At 37.6% G+C, this 20,253-nt stretch overlaps 1 protein-coding gene across 1 annotated transcript in view; it reads right to left on the bottom strand.

The window, feature by feature from the left end:
* Positions 1 to 20,253, bottom strand: part of Cntn5 (contactin 5) — a 1,017,390-nt gene that overhangs the window by 825,332 nt on the left and 171,805 nt on the right. The window contains exon 2 of the mRNA XM_005377960.1: positions 12,454 to 12,591. The gene's annotated coding sequence lies outside the window, so the exon portion shown is untranslated. The remainder of the gene's footprint in view (positions 1 to 12,453; positions 12,592 to 20,253) is intronic.

Below are 20,253 nucleotides of genomic sequence, written 5' to 3'. Positions count from 1 at the left end.
CCTCCTGCTGTTTCATTGACTCTTATAAGTCGTACATTATTCCTCTTTGCCTCATCTTGCAGCTGTTGAAGTGACCCTTGTTGATTTTATGAGATCCTCTCTTTCATGGTCACTAGCTGCCATGCTGTCTTCAAAGGCTGAGATTCCATGTTCAGCTTCATTCAAGTGGTTTTGGTAGCTTTCAATGGCAGCTTTGTTTTCCTGGAAGTCTCTTTGAGTCTGGTTCATATGTTGTAAGTCCTTTCTACATTTTTCATTGAATGTTTCTGACTCTTGCCTTTGTTCTTCTATTTTCTTATATGTTTCTTCTTCAGATGTTTTGAGCAGTTCCTTCATTATTTGAGCAGTTCCTCTCACTTTTTGCCTGAGAGATTATTTCTGATCTCATCTCTTCTCTGGCCTTATGGAGTTGTTTCTTTACTTCCACTGCAATCATTTCAGCTATTTCAGGCATATGTTTATCAAGTTCTCCTATGTTGATGTCTCCTGGACTTGTTGTGAGTTGGGTGGAGTTCTGGGATTCTGTTTTAGTTCTGCATTTTGTCATGTTTGCTACTGGATGCAGAAAGCTCAGTTTCCCTCTTCAGTAGCTGCACAGCAAAGGCCACTAGTGTCCCTAGTTTTCCTGTTGGTCAGGTTTGCCCCTCAGTGACCTCTGTGAAGTGCTACTTAGTCTGGGATTTTCCGGCAATTGTTGATTTGTATCTAGTTATCCCCATTCTCAGACATGGGCATTGGTGTCAGCGGATGGTCAACCGTCTGATGCAGCATTTCAGTTCAGGGCACGTGCAGTTCAGGGCATGTGCACGGCCCAGACTCCGGTTGCACTGGTGTGACAATCCTGGTCCAGTGGACCTATGTCCCCAGGCATTTCAGGGTACAGGCAAAATCCAGAAACAGACTACAGGGTCGAAAGTTTGTGAACCACCTGATTCCGTGTCTCCAGTCAGTTCAGGACACATACAGGAACCAGATGCAGGCTGGATGGGTAGTAGTCACAGACTGCCCGTGCCTTCAACCTACTAGGCAGTCTGGGTGAAAGTAAAGCATGGACTCGATCCACGGGACCAGTAGCTCCTGGAACACTTGCTCACTGGGCGCAGGGCACATGGTGGGAGGGGCTACATCCCCTGCCCCCAGCCAGAGAAGTCCCTTGGGCTTCTGAGTGAGGACCTCCTCTCTGCCACGGGTGCAGAGAAGAGAGAGACTCAGTCTGGAATGGTGGTGGTGTCCTGGGTCACCCACTCTGCCCTCAGGAAGTAAATGGGAAATATCTGGCTCGCTCCACGAGTTTTAGCTGGGAACCCTGGCGGCGTGAGCAAAGCATGGACTCAAACCGCAGGACCAGCAGTTCCTGGAGCACTGGCTCACTTGGCCCAGGGCATGCAGGCACTGGGAGAGGCTACATGCACCGCCCCTAGGGCTCTGGCTATTCATAGCATAAAAATCTTATCCAGGAGAAGAGTCTTCCCAATTACAAGATGCTGTGGGAATTCTTATTTTACCTTTTGTTCGATTTTTATCTTATTTACAAATGATATACTGTGCAAGTGCGATAATAAAGCCTCTGATCAACTCATAATATCTCAAGTATGTTAATCACCCAATAGTAAAACACATTTAGTGAATTATTGTTTAACAAGGCAAGTGAAATTGACACAGACTTAGTGAAGACAAACAAATTGACAGTAATCTGAAAATAAAATATCTAAGAAAAGTGATGGATTTCTAAAAAAAGTGATGGAAAATCTACGTTCAGTGTAGATTTTGCAACTGGGCTACCATTGCTTTTGAATTATTTTTAATTCAGTTACTAATGTTACATAATTATGACTAGGATTGTGAAGAGTAATAATTTCTGCACTACAGAAAAATATCTCTGTGCTTGCCCTTTGTTCTATTCAAGTTTGGTCTCCAATGCACTCACACTAGGCTCCCCCATAACTATAAGCCAGTGGAAAAGGACTGGGCAAAGTAATATGAACTCAAAATAAATTTATAGTCAATTCTGTGTTTCCATCTTACCAGGTCTATAACAGCTTATGTCATGTCCGTTTATTTCTTTCTTTTTTTCTTTTTTTTTTTGGTTTTTTGGTTTTTCTCTGGTACCGGGAACCGAAATCACGACCTTGCGCTTGCCAGGCAGGCGCTTTGCCACTGAGCTAAATCCCCAGCCCCTAATGTCCGTTTATTTCCTCCTTCTTAAAAAGGACAATGCGAGCTAGGTGTGATGGTATCTGCCTGTATCTCCTACACAGGATGGGGCAGGACAATGGCCAGGACTTCAGGGTCAGCCAGAACTTCATGGCGAGAAACTCTTAAACAACCCCACCCCCAAAAATAAACAAACTGCAAGATGAGATCAAAACATGCCATGAATATTTCTGAAACAATCTTATAATAAAAGACCCATCAGTTTAATCCCCTTAAAATAGTTCTCCTGGCTTTGAATATACTTCTCCCATTGTTCTTTCTACTTTCTGAATCTGTTCTGGCAGTAGTCCTCCGTGAAGGTCTTTTGTTATCCTGGCAAGGCTGCCTTAGTGTCCTGATTGACTGAGTGCCTCACATTTGCGTACTCGAGTACCTTTCATGGTCACTTTTACTTTGGGGAAAGAGCCAGGAGTCACACAGTGTTAGCTTAGATCAGCAAGATGGATGATGACACATGGTAATGCCTTTACAAATCTGCATTTCCTTTCAATGCCACTTGGAAGAAGCACTCACATTTTTTTTTTTAAATCAAAAATGGCAAAGGAACATGAAGAGGACATTCAGAACTTCTTCAGAATGTGGCAAAGATGATGGTATGTTTAAAGTAAAGGGGAATATTTTGAGGGGATGCATAGCAATGCATCTTTTACTGTAATTTTTTAAAAAGTTAATCATTAACTATTATTTTGATCATCCTTTGTAGCTTTACAAGACCTTTACATCACCATTCATCATTTTTCCAACTTCTGTGATTGTTTTTTCTGGACTCCTTTCAAATTACCCTAATCTCTTTATCCTGTAATTATATTAACCATAAAATTCTTCCTGGTTTGGCATTCTTTAAGCACAGAAAAGGTCATTACTACGTCCTTTACATTAATGTCACATCTATGCACACTTTCAAGTTTATATTTCCAGCCCATTCAGCTGTCTTCAACTTCAAATTTACGTGACCTACCATTATCGTACATATTCACTTGTAAGTTAAATATGTATCCGACATCTCTCTGAAAATGAAACCAATGACTTCCCCTCAATCCTCAACATGCTTCCCTGGCCATCTTCTCAATCTCAGCAGTAGACGCTTTCTAGTTTCCTACACCACTTGCACATGCCTCAGGCCTGAAACACCGGAATTAACTTTCTCCTCTTTCTTCTCTTACAGGTAATATCTAGTCCATCAACAAATGCTGAAAGCACCAATTAAATCCTGACATTTCTCAGGTTAAAACTTTCCACCTGTCCAAGCATAGTGGTGAATGCCTATAATCTCAGTAATCTGGGGGAATAAGGCAAAAGGACCTCAAGCTTGATCCAGGCTGGGCAATTTGTGACTTACCACACACTGTCTCCAAATAAGAAACAAGAAAAGAGCTGAGGATTTAGGTCAGTGTGAAGGCTCTATGTTCAATATCCACTACTGAAAAATAAAAACAAAAATACTCCCCAGCAGCTTGTTTCCAGCCTCACACTGAAGGAAAGCTTAACTGCTCAAAATATCTCACATTCACAGGTGTTTGGGTTTTTTTTTTGGTACCAGGAATCAAACTCAGGACCTTGCACTTGCAAGGCAGGCACTTATGCTACTGAGCTATATCCCCAGCCCACATTCACATGTTTGAGATCCAACTTGTTTTGTCCTATCAGCTCCCTGATATCATTTAGTTTAGTTTTGTTTTTCTATTTTTCCACTCTCTAATCTCTTAAACTCACTCCCAGTTCAGATTATTGCAAAGTATATCACTTCTGACACCATGAAATCCATATGGCCGGCATTCTTAAATCCTTCCCATATCAGTGTAAGCATAGCCTTAGCAGAAAAGCATCCCATGATCTCCCAGAAGAAAAAGAGGGAAAAGATTCACCATCCTAAAAATTCTCTCTCCCTTGAACTTTAAATCATTTCTCCCTAATTCAAAAAAAAAAATGAGCTTTTTAATTTGTCAGTTTATTCAATACTTCTCTTTCTCTACAGGAAATATTTTTAAAGGGTAAGAGTTTTTAAAAATATCACTACTCATAAGTATATTCCTATGTCACTCAAAATAAATACATCATCTATGAATTAAATAAAGAAATGTTCAAAATTATAAAGCACTAACCAACTCTCAAGTAGAAAAAAAAGAAACATTTCTGGAACAGTATATAACAATACATTTTTAATACATGCTATAATTTTTACTATAATACTATACTATTCTGTAAAGCAGAAAAAAAGGAAGAATTTAAAAGTACAATAAGCAAGGGGCTGGGGATTTAGCTCAGCGACAAAGAGCCTGCCTGGCAAGCATGAGGTCCTCAGTTCAATTCCCAGTACCAAAAAACAAACAAACAAACAAACAAATAAAAGTACAATAAGCAACTTCAAATCTTACGCTTCTTCATTTGCCCGACCTATCTGTTCTATCCCCTGTGGAAGCATAGTCTCAAAAGTCTTCTAAGTTATATGTGATCAAAACATTTTACCAAACATACTGCTTCTCCTCCCTGTAACTCTAACATGTAAAATGCAAATTAAGTAAGAAAAGTGTGGTTTACAAACTAACTACATCAACTTGCATAAATTAGCTTTAAAGTTAAGTTGTAAACAATATAAAAGTGACATTTACAATCACAATAAGATCAGAATTGACTAAACACAGAGCTGGTGCCATGGTGCATAATTTAAAAGGTACAACCAATGTTTTATGGATAATTTACTATGTCTTTCATAACTGATCTAGTCAATACACAGTATCAATTTCTAAATGAGGATTCAGAAAATTGGAGTATTTTAACACTATTTCCAAAAGAAAAAGAAACAAATGTCATGCTAAGTGAATGGTATCATTCAAGAAATAATATTTCACATTTTAAGCTCGAGGACATTGCCTCTTAAAATTTACTAAGGCAGAAAACTGTCACTTGGAAACCATTTGCCGCATAAAATTTGCCACTAATGGTCTAATTAATTAACTCACCAGGCATTAGCTGTAGAGTTTTCTACTTACTAATTTTACATATATTTCCTGAGGATGCAGGACTATCATGTGACAATTACCTCACATTTGCAGAGGTGTGGCTGTCAATTACCCTCACTCACATTCCAAACTTTCTCATCCCTATCACTGTTCCACAAAAATTAAGAAAAAAATTTAAATCTGGATAAATAATTTGCAAATGAAATAAATTTGTGTATACAATATAAACTATCTTTGTGATTGTAAATATCAGTGATATCAATCATTACTCATGTGGGTTCTTTTCCTCTGATTATGAAGAGTAGACTAAGTTCAAAGCATTAGGTGGAGAGAAAAGCTACAAAAAATGGTTTTTGCCCCAGATGGCTCACTTGAGAAGTTAGTAAGAATTGCCTCCTCAGTATTCTATAGCTGTGACAAGGAGGCCAAAGAGACCAAGAAAAACCAGCTGCTTTTGCTGCAGCACTAAGAGAAACAGACCCTAAGTCTGATTCTCGGGGCCCCAAGAAGAACTCGATGACTGCATTCATCTGCTACCACTGTTAAAAGCCAGGCCACCTCAAGAGGAACTGCCCTAAGAGGCCCCATGGGCCATGCCCTGGATGCAAAGGAGACCACTGGAGATCGGTCTGCACTCTGAGGTGAAGGCCCCAGAGCTCAGACCCATGCTACCAGTTAGTCCAACAGGAATGAGAGGGCTTGGGGCATGGTCTGCCTTCTCCCTCTGGCCAGACCGTCATCTCCATGGAGGAGTCCTGGGTAATCATGACTATGGAGGAACAAGAAAACAGCCTGTTGCTAGACACAGGTGCGAGTCTCTTGGTCCTTCTTTTCAATCCTGGCCTTCCTTCCAGCTGTCACACCTCAGTGAAAGGAGTCACTGGTGAGGAGCTAATCTGTTATTTTTCACAACCATTAGGCTGTAACTACTTGTTAGATCTTTCTTGCGTATCTCTGTCTTCCTGAGAAACCACTTTGAAGATACCACCATATATTACAGCAGCCATTGATATTTTTCTACTAATCTGTCCATAACTCTGTAATGTTTGTGTTGTTCCTATGCTATTTCGTAAATGGATGTATGTTTATTGCTCTATGTTTCTTACAACAACCATTGAGAATAGTTAATGATTATTCAATTGGCCACTCATGTATAGCTCTATTTATTTTCTTTAGAAACCACTTTGAAGATACCAAAGTATAGTACAACAACCATTGATAATAACCTACCACTTTTGTGTGTAACTCACTGTTATTTGTCTATTTGTTTTCCTGAGGAACTATCTTGTACATAACAACATGTAAAACAACAACCATTGATAATTTCCTACCACTTTGTCTGTAATTCGGTAAGCCCCCCTATTACTATGTTATCCTTCATTTACTCTTTAAAATAAAATAGAAAAAAAAAAAAGCATTATGGAAGGAACCGACTGGCTGGGAAGGTAACACCTTGCTTTAAAAGTACTATTGAGATATGAACGTAAAAGACAAAATATGCATGGTATCAACCAGTCTGTGGTACGTGTCTTTCATTTTACACAAGAAGAGACAGAGGAATGTTATGGAACAGTGACATTTGACCATGAATTTGAGTATAAAAATGGGAAAACTTGGAATAAAAGACAAGCCAGAGATGGACAAAATATGATCTAAGAAATTAGATAAGAGAAGTGCAGTGCACTTTTAAAGGTAACGAGTTATGGAAACCTAACAGAACATGAACATCTTTGTGGATATGAGTTGTACAGTGAACTACGGCTGTAAACTATGCCAAAACTTGAGGTTTTATAGCAACAGTTATGAATTATCACTCATTAGTATCAGGCTGGGTTTGGATGAAAAAGTTCAGGTGGGGGCTCCATTCCACATCTCCCTCTTTTCCCTCTTATTCCTATAGCAAGAGCAGAGAGCAACATGAGTATGTTGACAGAGACATCCAGTGTGTCTTAAGGCCTAACCTGAAGGTCGGTGTACTATTACTTTTCTTTCATGTAGCAAGTCACCTTGGCTAACCTATCAGTCAATTATGTTAGATTAATGTTTTAAAATTACAAAAAATAAAAGCAATAGAGAGAGGATTAGGACTTTTTGAAACTGAATCTTCCCATCTATCTACAAGATAAACCTCTGTTCTTATGTGCTTCCTTATGTGTTTTTAAATACATATACATACAGTGTGTGTGTATGTATATTTTAAAAATATCTTCCTTTTTTATTGATATTACTTCACAAAAATTAAATTCAAAGTTTTTCACCCATAAAGGGATTCAGACCTCAGATATTTAAAACTGCTAGAATTGTGGAAGAGACAAATATTAGGAGGCTGCTAAATCTGACATTAGCTGGCAGCTTCCAAAGAGTTAGAAATCGCAGGAATTCTGGAGAATCACCAGCAGTGAGCACAGTTTCAGCGCTGAGCCAGGAGATTCCTTTAAAAGCATCCTGGGAAGGTAGCTGACAAGGACAGGACGGCTGCATCTCCTCCACCTCCCCCAGCACAGGACTGTCTCCTTGAGAACGGCATGCACGGTGAATCTTTGAGCATGGGTCATGAGAAAAGCAGCCGTTAGGCTCTCTGGTTAGATTATATGCTAGAGAACACGAAATTAGGAACTAGTGTTGTGTATGAACCCCAACCAAGCACAGTGTTATATCATCATTGTTTCAATTATGAATGGGAGGCTTTTTACATTTTCATATTGTAATCATTTCTGACAAATAGGACTGTAATATTTTTCTGTGTCAATCTTATAACCCACAGGAGCCCAGAAGACATACATTATTAATGCTAAGAACAAGCCCATCTATTTACCCCGTTATCTCCTTCCCTCTCTCTCTTTTACTTCCTCTCCTTCTCTCTTTCTCGCTCTCTCCACTCCCCTTCCTCCCTGCCTCCTTCCCGTTCTCCTTTTCTCTGTTTTATCTTTACTTTCAGAAATTACTGTCAGACTCTCAATGAAGTTTGGTTCTACTCAGAGAGAGAAAGGCTACTGTACAGTACTCATTTTATCCCATTAACGAGCATCTGCTGAGCACCTTCTCCATAGCAGCCTCAAATATATGTTACTGTGTCATTGTTTACGTAGGCACTGATACATATATATTTTACTTAAAGTTTCTGCACCTTTGCAAACATGAGAGTATTATCTATTTTTATAGCTGAAGGAAACTTGACCTCATAAAATTAAGATAAGGGCGCAAGCTAGCAAATATTACATATTAAATTCTAAATCTGTCTCATTCAAAAGCTTGTAGTCTTTCCATTTGTCACGTCTGCCTCAAAATACACAGCAAACCTGATAGCTGAGAGTCTGCATCTCATTGTTCATTTATCAGTCTAGACTTGCCCTTCTTCAGGAGGCTGAGTACAGAGAGATCGCCTGAGTCTCAGACTCATCAAACACACCCCTCACATACTGCAGGACAGCCTTAAAGAACTCACACGACGCAGCCTCAGAGTGTTTCCATCCCTTACACGGCACCAGGACTGGAAGGAAACTTTTGTATGCTGACAAAAGTATTCCAGAAAGTCATTTTGAGGTTTGTCTTGCATGAACAACTTTCCTTGGCATTCAAAGGTGTCGTATAATATGCCACAGATTATATGTAAATATTTCTTCCATTTCTATGAGTTCATGTCACAATAGTAATACTTAATAAAAGATACTATTTACTGGGCAAGTATGCATTAAATAGTTTGCATTCATCCATACTGACCAAAGAGTTTGTATGCTCACAACCTATGGTTGCCTTCCACCTCAGTCATATTATGCCACTCACATAAATTATTTTTCACTGTCCTTCTTTGTGCAAAATCAGTTTTCCTTCATATCCTTAGAAATCATACTTTATAAATATTGATTCACCAATATATCTTCTACGAAGATGCTGATATTTGGGACATCCTTTATTGCCATTGAGCTACCCCTCCCACTCCCACAACTGGCTGGTACAGATGAATACTGCCTAAGAAATTTGCATAACTCTAGATTGTGCAATGTTTCATAACACAATAAATTACTTCTTTAAGAATTCAATTTTACTTCACCTACTCAGGCATCCTCATAAATTCATAAACAAATGTCCTATGAAATTTTTCAAAGCATACTGTTACTAAAAGAGCTACAAATGTGGTTAAAATGCATAACTAATTTTACACAAATAGTAAGATATACAATAACTTTTTACAAATAGCCAAATATATATGTTATAACGAACACCTCAAGGTGAATTAAGGTTTTATTATTGAATAATAGTTTTGAAAGGAATTGTTCCACCTCCCTTCCTGACAATTAACACTTACCCCTTTCCACTGATAAGTGAAGACACTGGAATTGTTAGAAAATTATTTATGATGTTCAGGCAATACTATCACAATTCAATTTCTCTCATTATTTTAAGCCACACTCTAAATATTTTAAAAAGTAGCAAGGCTGTTGACATACAAAATCCTTACTTATCAACTAATACATATATAGAAGTTTTTTCTTCAATTTTATGCAATTTTCAAAACCATTAATGATGAGAATTTAATTGTTTACTTTTAAAGTTTAGAGAACACTGGATTTCTATTACGTATACTATTCCAGTTGCATATAAGGATAGTAAGGAAGTTTTCTTTCAGAGAGTGAAAAGAAAATGGCCAGCTCTTAAACTGACCACTGGGGCTCTTCTCTGAGGAACAGAGCTCTTCCTACTGGAACTGAGCCAAGATGTACGGAGCGCATCCTGTGGCTTATGTAGTGAAACACATCATTCTGAACGGATCCGCTAGGGACCGCTTTTAATATACGTTGCTTCTGAGTCAAGATGAAGCTGTCAGCATGTCCCTGGAATATCTTTCGTGACTGTAGGACAGATTACCTGCAAGGACATGAGTGAAATGGGTTTTTATCTGAAGTGACACTATGAATCCACTCTCACCAGATCCATCAGTTTTAATTCACTTCTGTCTGCTTTGCCGCGTTCAGCTTGTGTCATTTATTTCAACTGCTTCCTATTCCACCCACATGCCTTTCAATTAACTGGGGAGAGCAATAGCAAGAGTGACAGGATCCGAACCAAGTATGCTCTGCTGAGTCAGCATCCATAGGTTCCTATGGAACAAGGTTCCACAGGTTCCATAGGTTCCTTGTGCAGAAACCAGCGCTTATTAAAAGGTTGATGAAAAGACTCTATTCAAAAATTAATACAGCCTGTTGAAATACATTAATACAATACAATTCAGTTGATAATTGATAGACTATACCAAAACAATTACTCCATTCGATTTCCATGTGCTGATAAGTCTAGCACAAATTTAAGTGGCATATCCATCATCCATCTGGAAGCAAGCACTAGCTCTGAAACCCTCTGACTCTCCAACTGCTATGCTGTACTTAGATACCTTTCTCTGAATGTCACAAGCACCATAAATAACCTGTTTCTAACATAGCAAAATTCAACTAAGGTGCAGAGATTTAATTTATTTCTACTACTCAACAGACTTCTAAGGAGAAAGTTCGCGTGGAGTTTGTTTCAGGCGCATCATGATTAAGAGTGAAGGGCAAAATGCTTCATGCACAGATGTGCTTATTTGCAGACAGACTACAGATTAGCTTAATTTTATTTTGTATAAATAACTTATTGTGAGAGCATAGTTTTGTAACAAGCAGAATTATGATAGAAAAAAATCTGTCTTAAATCTTTCAAATGGTAGAATGTAGCAATGCTTCAGTTTGTGGGAAACTCACTTTTGTTCTATAATTCGGGGTTTCAGTGCAGATACTTTCCATCCCTTTCTGTATTGATTCATTTCTCTTGTTAGCTATCTATCTATCTATCTATCTATCTATCTATCTATCTATCTATCTATCTATCCATCTATCTATCATCTATTTATCATCTATCATCTATCTCTCTATCTTTCTATCAATCATCTATTATCTATCTATGTATCTGTCTATCTATCTATCTACCTAGCTATCAGCTATCAAGAGGATGTATGGTTGCATTCCTCCACAAGTCTAACTTAAGTATACCTGGCATGTTTAGAGATTTCAATCAAGATGACACATTGGCATGATTCAATGCAATAGGTGGGATGTATATGAAATGTAAAATTTTCTGCAGTGAGTCACCAGAATTTGGATGCGGCTAGTAGAAAATAAAATGAAACCTGCTTGTAAAACTTTGACCCTTCCACTTTCCCATAAAATGGCTTTCAAACAGATTTAGTCACATTCTTCCACTTACCCTAATTTTTAATCAATTTTCAAGAAACTGAAAATATAACTGAAAAGTCTGGAGAGCATACCGTCCATAATTTTTGATCAATTATCCTGACAAATCAGAGGACAGGCATGTAACAACTTTGAAACTGAGTATGATATATGCAAAATTTTATGAATAAATAGAAAGGATAACTCACTTTGTATGTAGAATGAATTCCCCTCCTCAGTTGACTCTACAAATTACATCGTAAGTATTGTATTTCAGTAATACACAGTGGATTTAATTCAATACAGTCTGTGCTCATTTGGTCATGAATGGAAAACATGTTCCTATGACGTATTTCAAAGTGTTACTTTTAAAGGACTATCATTAAGTTAAAACAATGTTTAATTTTACTTAAAATATGTATAATGGATAGTGATTTTGTTGATCATATACGAATTTCATGAGCAAATAGCATAAAAGCTATCCTCCTTCCAGAGATTCTCTGCACTGGTAGAGATCACTATACATCTCTGCCTGCAGTTTCCTGCCTATTTAACTTAACTGCTGCCTTCAAACTGAAAAACACCAAAAAAGACATGAAACAGAAGGCGACATCACAGTATTGTTTCTTTTGCTACTTGCAGCAACAGCACAACGTCTCTGTGTAAAACGCTACTCATATCTAATGAGAAATCAAATAAAAACAACATATTTTACCATTTTCCACTTTTATACTTCCAGGATATTTAGAGCAGTGATGCTTACTGTCATGACCAAAGAGTTCTCACATCAAAGCTAAGACAAGGGGCTGGGGATTTAGCTCAGTGGCAAAGCACCTGCCTGGCAAGTGCAAGGTCGTGAGTTCGGTTCCCAGTACCGGAGAAAAACCAAAAAAAAAAAAAAAAAAAAAAAAAAAAGCTAAGACAAATACTCAGATTGCACACAGAAGTTTCCAAGCTTCCACCATAGAGACGCAGCTCAGAAGTGAAGGCGCTATGACAGACCGCAAAGACGTCGGGCCTCGGACGCCCCGCAGCACTCTTTCCCTCTGTGCGGCAGCTTAATAAAAGAACCATACCTGCCTTCAGAAACAGGGTCCAAACTGTTCTCTCGAATCAGGAACTGGATTCTGTGAAGTCGTCCTTTTGCAGTGGTCATGCAGAAACGATGTTGCTTAGATCTTGAATGACATTAAACGGCAATCTTGTAGGAACACCTGTCAATAAAATATATATATACTGTTATGATTAAAGTTATTCTGATTGTAATGTTTTTTTTCTTTCTTTAACCAAAACCCTTTCTTCTTATCACACATTTTAAGTCATGGTTCTACTCAGTTACACATCCAATCATTATGCCCTTTTCCATAACACAAGTATCTAAAATATTTCTAATTAGATACATTTATCTAATTGCTGTTGTTTGGATTATGTTTCCCTACTTTTATTTAATAGTAAAACAAAAAAAACCACTAAATTTTCATGTGTAATCATAGCTGAAAATATCTAACAGCGTACTTCCAGCCTTTCGTATTTTTGATTATTTTATAATAATTTACTCTAAACTTAGTATCTGTAATCTTATCTTTATTATGTTTTTCATTTATTTACTGGTACTAGGAATCAAACCTTGTGCGTGTCAGGCAGGTATTTGTGCCGCTGAGCTGTATCCCCGGCCCTAAATATCTATCCATGTTCTTTTTTTTTTTTAATTTTAGTACCGGGAATCGAACTCAGGATGTTGCACTTGCCAGGCAGGCGCTTGTGCCGCTGAGCTATATCCCCGGCTCCTTTATTATTTATTTTATGCAAGGAATTTAAAGCACCTCTTCCTTCTTACAAGTTTGAGTCACTCACATCTTAAAGTATTTTTACAAAAATTTTTGTGCATTTTCTGGTGACCTGCAGAAAATCTGTACTGGGAAGCCACCTCTATTTCATTTTAATGAACTCCTTGCTTCATGAAATTCTGCATTCAATTAAATTTATATTTCTGTAAAATTTACTCTTTTATATGTTTATGAATGTGCCAGCCATCACAAAATCAGCATAACTCCCCATACATATGACATCTGTAAAAACTAAACTGGAATAGAGATTTGGGAACATTAGATAAATGACTTCAGACTGACTGCAGTCCCTCAACCAAGATTCCATTTTAAGATGCATCCAGGGAAACCTAAGGTGCACGTTTAATGATAAGATGGGCAAAAATGTTGAAGCTGCTGGGAGTCTTCTTCAAGGAGCCCTGATTTTTTGATTCGTGTTTACATCAGCTGGGCCCACGGGAAATTGTCATATTCACTGGACAAGGTAGTGGAATTTCACGAGTCAATATAAGATTTTCTTTATACAGGCTCGCATTTCTGAAATTAGTTCTGAATTTAATTATGACTGTAGATACAAATTCATTTTTAAAATGTAACACGAAAAGCAAACCCTTTTTATGCTCACTCTACAAGTACAAAATGGTGTGAGAAAATAGATACTGTATTATAAAATCACTTCAAAACAAACCGAATTCTTGTGCTCTTAACAAGTGAAGCTCTCATTACTTTTGTTGATGAATTGTGAGTTCACATTTTTTTCCTTCTTTCCTCCCTCCCTCCCTCTCCCTTTCCTTCCTTCCTTCCTTCCTTCCTTCCTTCCTTCCTTCCTTCCTTCCTTCCTTCCTTCCATTCTTCCCCCTGCCTTCTCACTTTTTTTTCTTAACTTTGGAATGATTACAAAATTGTACTCTTTGTCTTACACAATACTTAGAAAGAAATCACACAGCATTACTGTTTTTGAGGTCAACAACTTTGGCTTTCTGCAAGTACTGAAAGATAAAGTGAGGGCATATAAAGAGTTCACTATCTACCCAGCACATGGTGATGTCCGCCATTATTTTCAAATGCTCTACTCAAGTTTGCTTCTGAGAAGCAAAATCTTTTTAGTCTTATGTTCTTAAAAAGCTCACATCTGCTTTTAAAGCAGAGGATTGTGGCACAGAGACTATTCCACCTGGAGTTAAAGTCTGATTTCTTCATATTTCTTTTTTTTTTCATTTTAAGAAAATCTTTTTCCAGATCTTCAGTTTTTATTTTTTTTTATTTTAAAGAGAGTAGTAAATGAGAAATAAACAAAGAAATAGAACAGTAGCAGCATACCAGTATCACAAACATAAACAAATCGAAGCAAGAACATTCAAAGTGATACAGGGTCTCAAGACAAAATAATATGAATCAACATTGGTTGTTACATTACATATCGCTGTCCTCAACTACATTGCTCAGATTACAGATGTGAGAATGAAAGATTGCTCAAACCTTTATAAAGAATAAGAAAATAATTCTTTGATAAAACATGATTTCTTCATATTTCAACCACATATTTACCACTAGATATTAAGAAAGTCATTTGCAATTTCTTTGGATAATGATTTCAGATTCTCTGACTACTTAAAATATTATAATAACTGTCTCAGGAAACAGTACATGCTTAAAATTTTCCTTTTTTCTTGACCAATTTTATAGACTTAAATTTGGTAATTAGAATGACTGATCTGAAAACAACATGCAGTATAAGAATGGTTGAGCTCCTACCATTTTGTACGGTGACTCTGTATCATGTCCAATGATTTTTTACAATTATTTTTATTGTTTTTTACTTGTTACTATCTTTGATTGTTTGATCAATCTCACATTCTTATGTCTAATGGACTGAGCACCTTCATTGAAGATAACAGTATGCAATTTAGCAACCACTGTAAATTTCTATACTTTTGTCTTCAGGTCATGTATCATTTTTGTTGTTTTTGTGTTGTTTTCATTTTGTCTTCATTGTAATTTTGTCAGTTTTTTAATTTTTAAAATAAAAAAAGGAAAACTACAGTTGCTGCACCACAAGTCACATTTTATGAAAAATTATGACCTCTGGCAGGTTGTTTTTCCACTTTCTTTAAAAGCAGTTTCAATTTAGCTCCAGCAAGTCATCCTAGATTATTTACTCAGGAAGCAGATGAGATGTCCCACTATTCATAACCTTGTATCACTGCCTTTTAGTCAACATGAATTTATCTTGTATGATTTTACTATAATTTTTAAAAATCAAAGATGTATTTTACCTTACCTACAGGAAAAAAAAACCTTTATAATTGTCCTAAATTTCAAAAACCTATACGATTACCCAATAACTCTCTTTCCCACATTCCCAAATTTCTTTCATTGGAAGTGTTTGTGGTACTCTGTTAAGAGAGTCCTAATGTCACTGAGGACAACATCCAGAGAACAGACGTGTGAATGTATATATGAGGTTGGGCACTGTACAATCCAAAAAGCACTAACTAAAGAAGTATACGGAATACATTGCTCAGCTCACTAAAACCAGGCTTAATTACCAAGCATTGTCGTACAAGCACATTGACAGATTCACAGTGTAGCCACTGGTGGGGAGAGAGATATGCACAGTTCAGAGCGGATGGGCACTAACTCGAATAACACTGACCCAAGTCTTACCCCTGTGGAAAATCCAACTTGCTAGCTGATCAGAACTACACTGAGATCACTCATCCCTTTCAATCAGTGAGATACAAAAACTTCAACTAAATACTCGGTGACCTGTCGATTACATCGTTATCCTTCATCCCTGAGAGGCAGGGATTTCTTGAGTAGAACCAAAATGTACCTTAGACACACATTTTACCTTGTCCAAAGCTTTCAGGTAATAGTGCTGTTCAAGAAATTACATAGCTTTTGATTTACCAAAATTTAAATTTCATACTCATGTCAAGAAAGTTTTCACAGTGCTGAGGATGTGGCCCAGTGGTAGGGTATGATTTCCTAGTATGTGCAAGGTCCAGGGTTCAAGAAACTTCAGAAAATCTATATAACACAGGTTACAAAATGTAAACTGTTAGAATCGGGAATAGTGGGGCTGGGGATTTAGCTCAGCGGCAAAAGCACCTGCCTGGCAAGCACAAGGTCATGAGTTCAGTTCCCGGTACCGGAGAAAAACCAAAAAAAAAAAAAGAAAAATTAAAAAGAATCTGGAATAGTATAATCCAATCCACTTTTCCTATAAACAGTGAATAAAAATCTGTCGTTTCTAAATGGATTTCACTGACCCATCACTGAATATCAGACTTCTCAAATATTCAATTAATGCCACATGCTCTTATTTTTCTTTCCAAGGATATTTTGAGTTTAGCTGTTAAGTGTTTATTATATTGCAGTTAATCATTCAAGATGTGCAGTCAATTTGTAATGACACCAGGTGCATCATCCTAACTCGGGATTAAACACATCCCACTGACAGGGTTTCTTCTCCACCCTGAGGCCACCTGTCTGGTACCAAACCTGCTCAACTGTGCACACTGACAGCTGGCTCCTCAGGGGGAGTGACGGGAGCAGGAGTTAGGTGAAAATGGCTCATTAGCAACGAAATGGAAAAACCTTCAGACTTCCCTCTGGACCTTTTGGAAGACGTGCCCGTCTCTTCATTTGCCCAGTGGAGAATCAATTACCAAAAATGCATTTAATTCTCAAATGTTTCTGAGATGCCTATGATGCCAGCATATTTCATCATCTCTTCTCCAGTTGAGATTTTCATTTGGACATAAATCCCAACATGAGCTCGGGAAAACTTCTCTGGTGCCGTGGCTTTCTGTGCATGTTCAGGACAGTGTGTCGGAGAGAACCCCAGAACTGGGAGGGAATTGGGGCTGGGTATTTAGCTCAGCGGCAAAAGCGTTTGCCTGGCAAGCGCAAGGTCGTGAGTTTGGTTCCCGGTACCGGAGAAAAAAACAAAAAAAAAAAACAAAACAAAAAAAACCACCAACAACAACAACAACAACAAAAAAAAAACAAAAAAAAAGAACTGGGAGGGAATTGGATGCTGAACTCTACCATTCATTAGTGATCATGCTGCAGATACCTCGCCTCCTCTGGACTTTGATTTGTCATGAAAAAAAACCAGAATGCAATGGCTACAGTGACGGAATTGTGCTTAGTTATAGATTTTTCTCCTTTTTTCTTGTGGTTTTATTTACAGTTACTAATAAAACACATACTTTGTTCACACAGTCTCTTACATTTATGAGCTTTTATATTACTTAAAGACCTTTTCATTGCATATACAGAATGTTGTTGGAAATGTTGATAAAAACGAAGTTTTATACTTGAGCTTTCAAGTATATTCTCCAGAGAATTGCAATTGCAGGCTAGTTATCCTGAAGTTAAAAACACAGATGTTATGCACAAAATTTTCATTTGCTATAAAGTATTAGTGATTAAAACCTTTGTAGGAAGTTTTCTCATAGAAAGTTGGTTAATTGTTAGAGAATATCTCCTGAGCACTCTTCAAACTGTGCAAAGTTAATTATGTTTAACTGAAGAAATTTCTTATTGGTCAGACAAAAGTGGTAGCAATACTACAATGATGAAAAAGGCGCTTACTATATATTCTAAAAGCCACCAGTGCAGAAGGGCTCCCTGATAATTTAGTATTTCTTCCTGGGTTCTCTAGAGAATGTCCAATCTTTAGCAGCACACCAATGCATCAAGGATAACCCTGAGAATATAAAGAGCCACTGAAAAAACTTCCAAAAATAAACTTTTGTAACGCAGCCCTCCACTTTTTATCATTGGACTTCTTTCTCACATGTGTACACTTGTCCCTGACCTTCCTGATTTCCAGGTAGCTCAAAGCTCCATCATTAGGGACAGCCACTAGAAGTCATACTGTTCTGTCACTATTAGTTAAGAATACCATTCAACTTCAGGATAACTACAGTTTTTCTTCTATAGTCCTTTTGGGGTTCCTCAGCTAGCAGGGTCAAAAGGGTTGCCAGTAGCAAATAATTGAGCACAGAACCGGTTGTTAAAATATTTCATTTCACAAAGCCATGAACTCCCAGAACAACCTTGTTACTGTCATTTGTTACACATTCACCGCATCTGTCTTCCATCTCAAAAAAACTTTTATTTCCCCTAAAGTCAGTGTCATGGAGCAAACTACTTTTCAGACATTGCCACAAAATACCCTCACAAAGGTAGTGGCTGCAGCCAGTTCGCAGACTCTGCTCTCTGAGAGTGCTGAGAATCCATGAGGGCAGCTAAAACTACAAGAGTTATTTCTTGATTTTCTACCACTGGCCCTGCAGCTGTTAGCACTTCTGGGTCAAGGCACAAATACCGCGAAGGTTCAGCCAGTGAAGAAACACCGTAAAAAGCACCTGGCAGCTTGGCTGGGTTCCAGAACTCATAATCATTTTGATACCCAGTGCTAGGAGCTGGACTTCTGCTGTCTCTGCCCCGTCCAGTTGCTCTTCATTGAAGCTGAGGATTCACTTCACATCAAGGAAATGAAAGGGTCTTTTTTGACTCTCTTAAAAAACATAATTTCAAAAGTGCAGACTAATTGAGGTGCTTACAATATTGCGGTCAACTTTCTGTGAAGCATACACATATATGCCCTGGAAGGAACTGGCTTGAATTAAAATTCATTCCCTGAACCCAAACCATAAATTCATCTGCCTTTGACCATAGAGTGTATTTGAAAACCTCTTCCAATCTATGAGATATGCAACACTTAATTGTATATTTTCATAACACTGAGATCTCAAGAGAGAAAATTGTCCAACGATTTAACAATGAAGTGATTTTCCAGTCATTAGGTAATCTGAAATAATTTTTTTAACTCTAGATAATTATATTATATCTTTCCTCTTTCAAAAACTCTGATTTGATTTTGGTAGAGTGCTGTAAAAACCAAGAGACAGGACAAAGATGCCTTTCTCTCGGGATGGGGCTCTAGGGCTTTGAATATTGACAAACTGCCTGCCTTCATCAACTGCTTTCTGATTTGCAGTTAGCATTAGCTTTAATCTTGGATGTGGTAATTTACTCAACAATTTGTCAGTATCCACAGAAAGATGTCCCTGGTCTTGGATCAAAGCTTGTGGACAATTTACTAGGAACATCTGCCACTATCAAAACATAATTTTTCTTTATAAGAGAGAAGGAGGGGGAGGGGGAAATGCGGAGAGGGAGAGGGAGGAGGAAGAGGAGGAGGAGGCGGCCTTCCCTTATTATCCAGTTAAAACAAACGGGGCTTACTTTTCCATGTCCATTTTCCAAAGGTACATATACGTATTCCTATGAAATACACTAATCTACTTCCCTACTATTTGCATCATTTTATCGAGTACCATTGCCAAGGTTACTAGTGATCTCATAATTAGAAGAAATAAGGTAAGAAAAATTTCCTACCTTGCACTGTATGTTCAATAAGTGCAATCCTTTTGACTTGTAATTATTAACACCAGTGGCCTACTTCCAATATTTATCTCCCATGCTTCTAAGTGTTTAATCGATATACCCATAGGTACACTTCTTAACATCATTATTTTTATACCACACCATAACTCTTTTAGTTTTTAATGCGGTAAGTTTTCCCATAATTTCTGCAATGGCACAGCACTTTGACAAAAGCAAAATAAAACATGATTTCCTTCCTTGACACACACCTATATTTTTATCTCAACTATTCTCTCTAATCAGTTGCTGTATTCTGTAATTACAACTCAGATATAGGTACCAATTCTGCGCTATCTTTTCCATCTCTAATACTAAAGTTCACCTGGGACTGTTTTACTCAGGCAGTAAGAGTGGTCTCCTAGCAGCTTTACCTATCTTGGCTTCTCTGGTAAGTTCAAGCTGTCTTGTCCTTTGAACTTCTACCTGCGTATAGTTTCCTTCCAACAAACCCACAGCGACACACTTAGGAACAGGAGTGTCTGTAGTCTTCTTCCCTTTGCTGATATGAGCAAAATGTTTGACTTAAGCTATTTCAAGTCTTTATTTCCAACTGCAGTATCTGAGATATATATATATATATAT

Source organism: Chinchilla lanigera, unplaced genomic scaffold (assembly GCF_000276665.1).
Source record: "Chinchilla lanigera isolate Chin_1 unplaced genomic scaffold, ChiLan1.0 scaffold00011, whole genome shotgun sequence".
Classification (NCBI taxonomy): Eukaryota; Metazoa; Chordata; class Mammalia; order Rodentia; family Chinchillidae; genus Chinchilla; species Chinchilla lanigera.
This window is presented reverse-complemented; position numbering and strand designations above follow the sequence as displayed.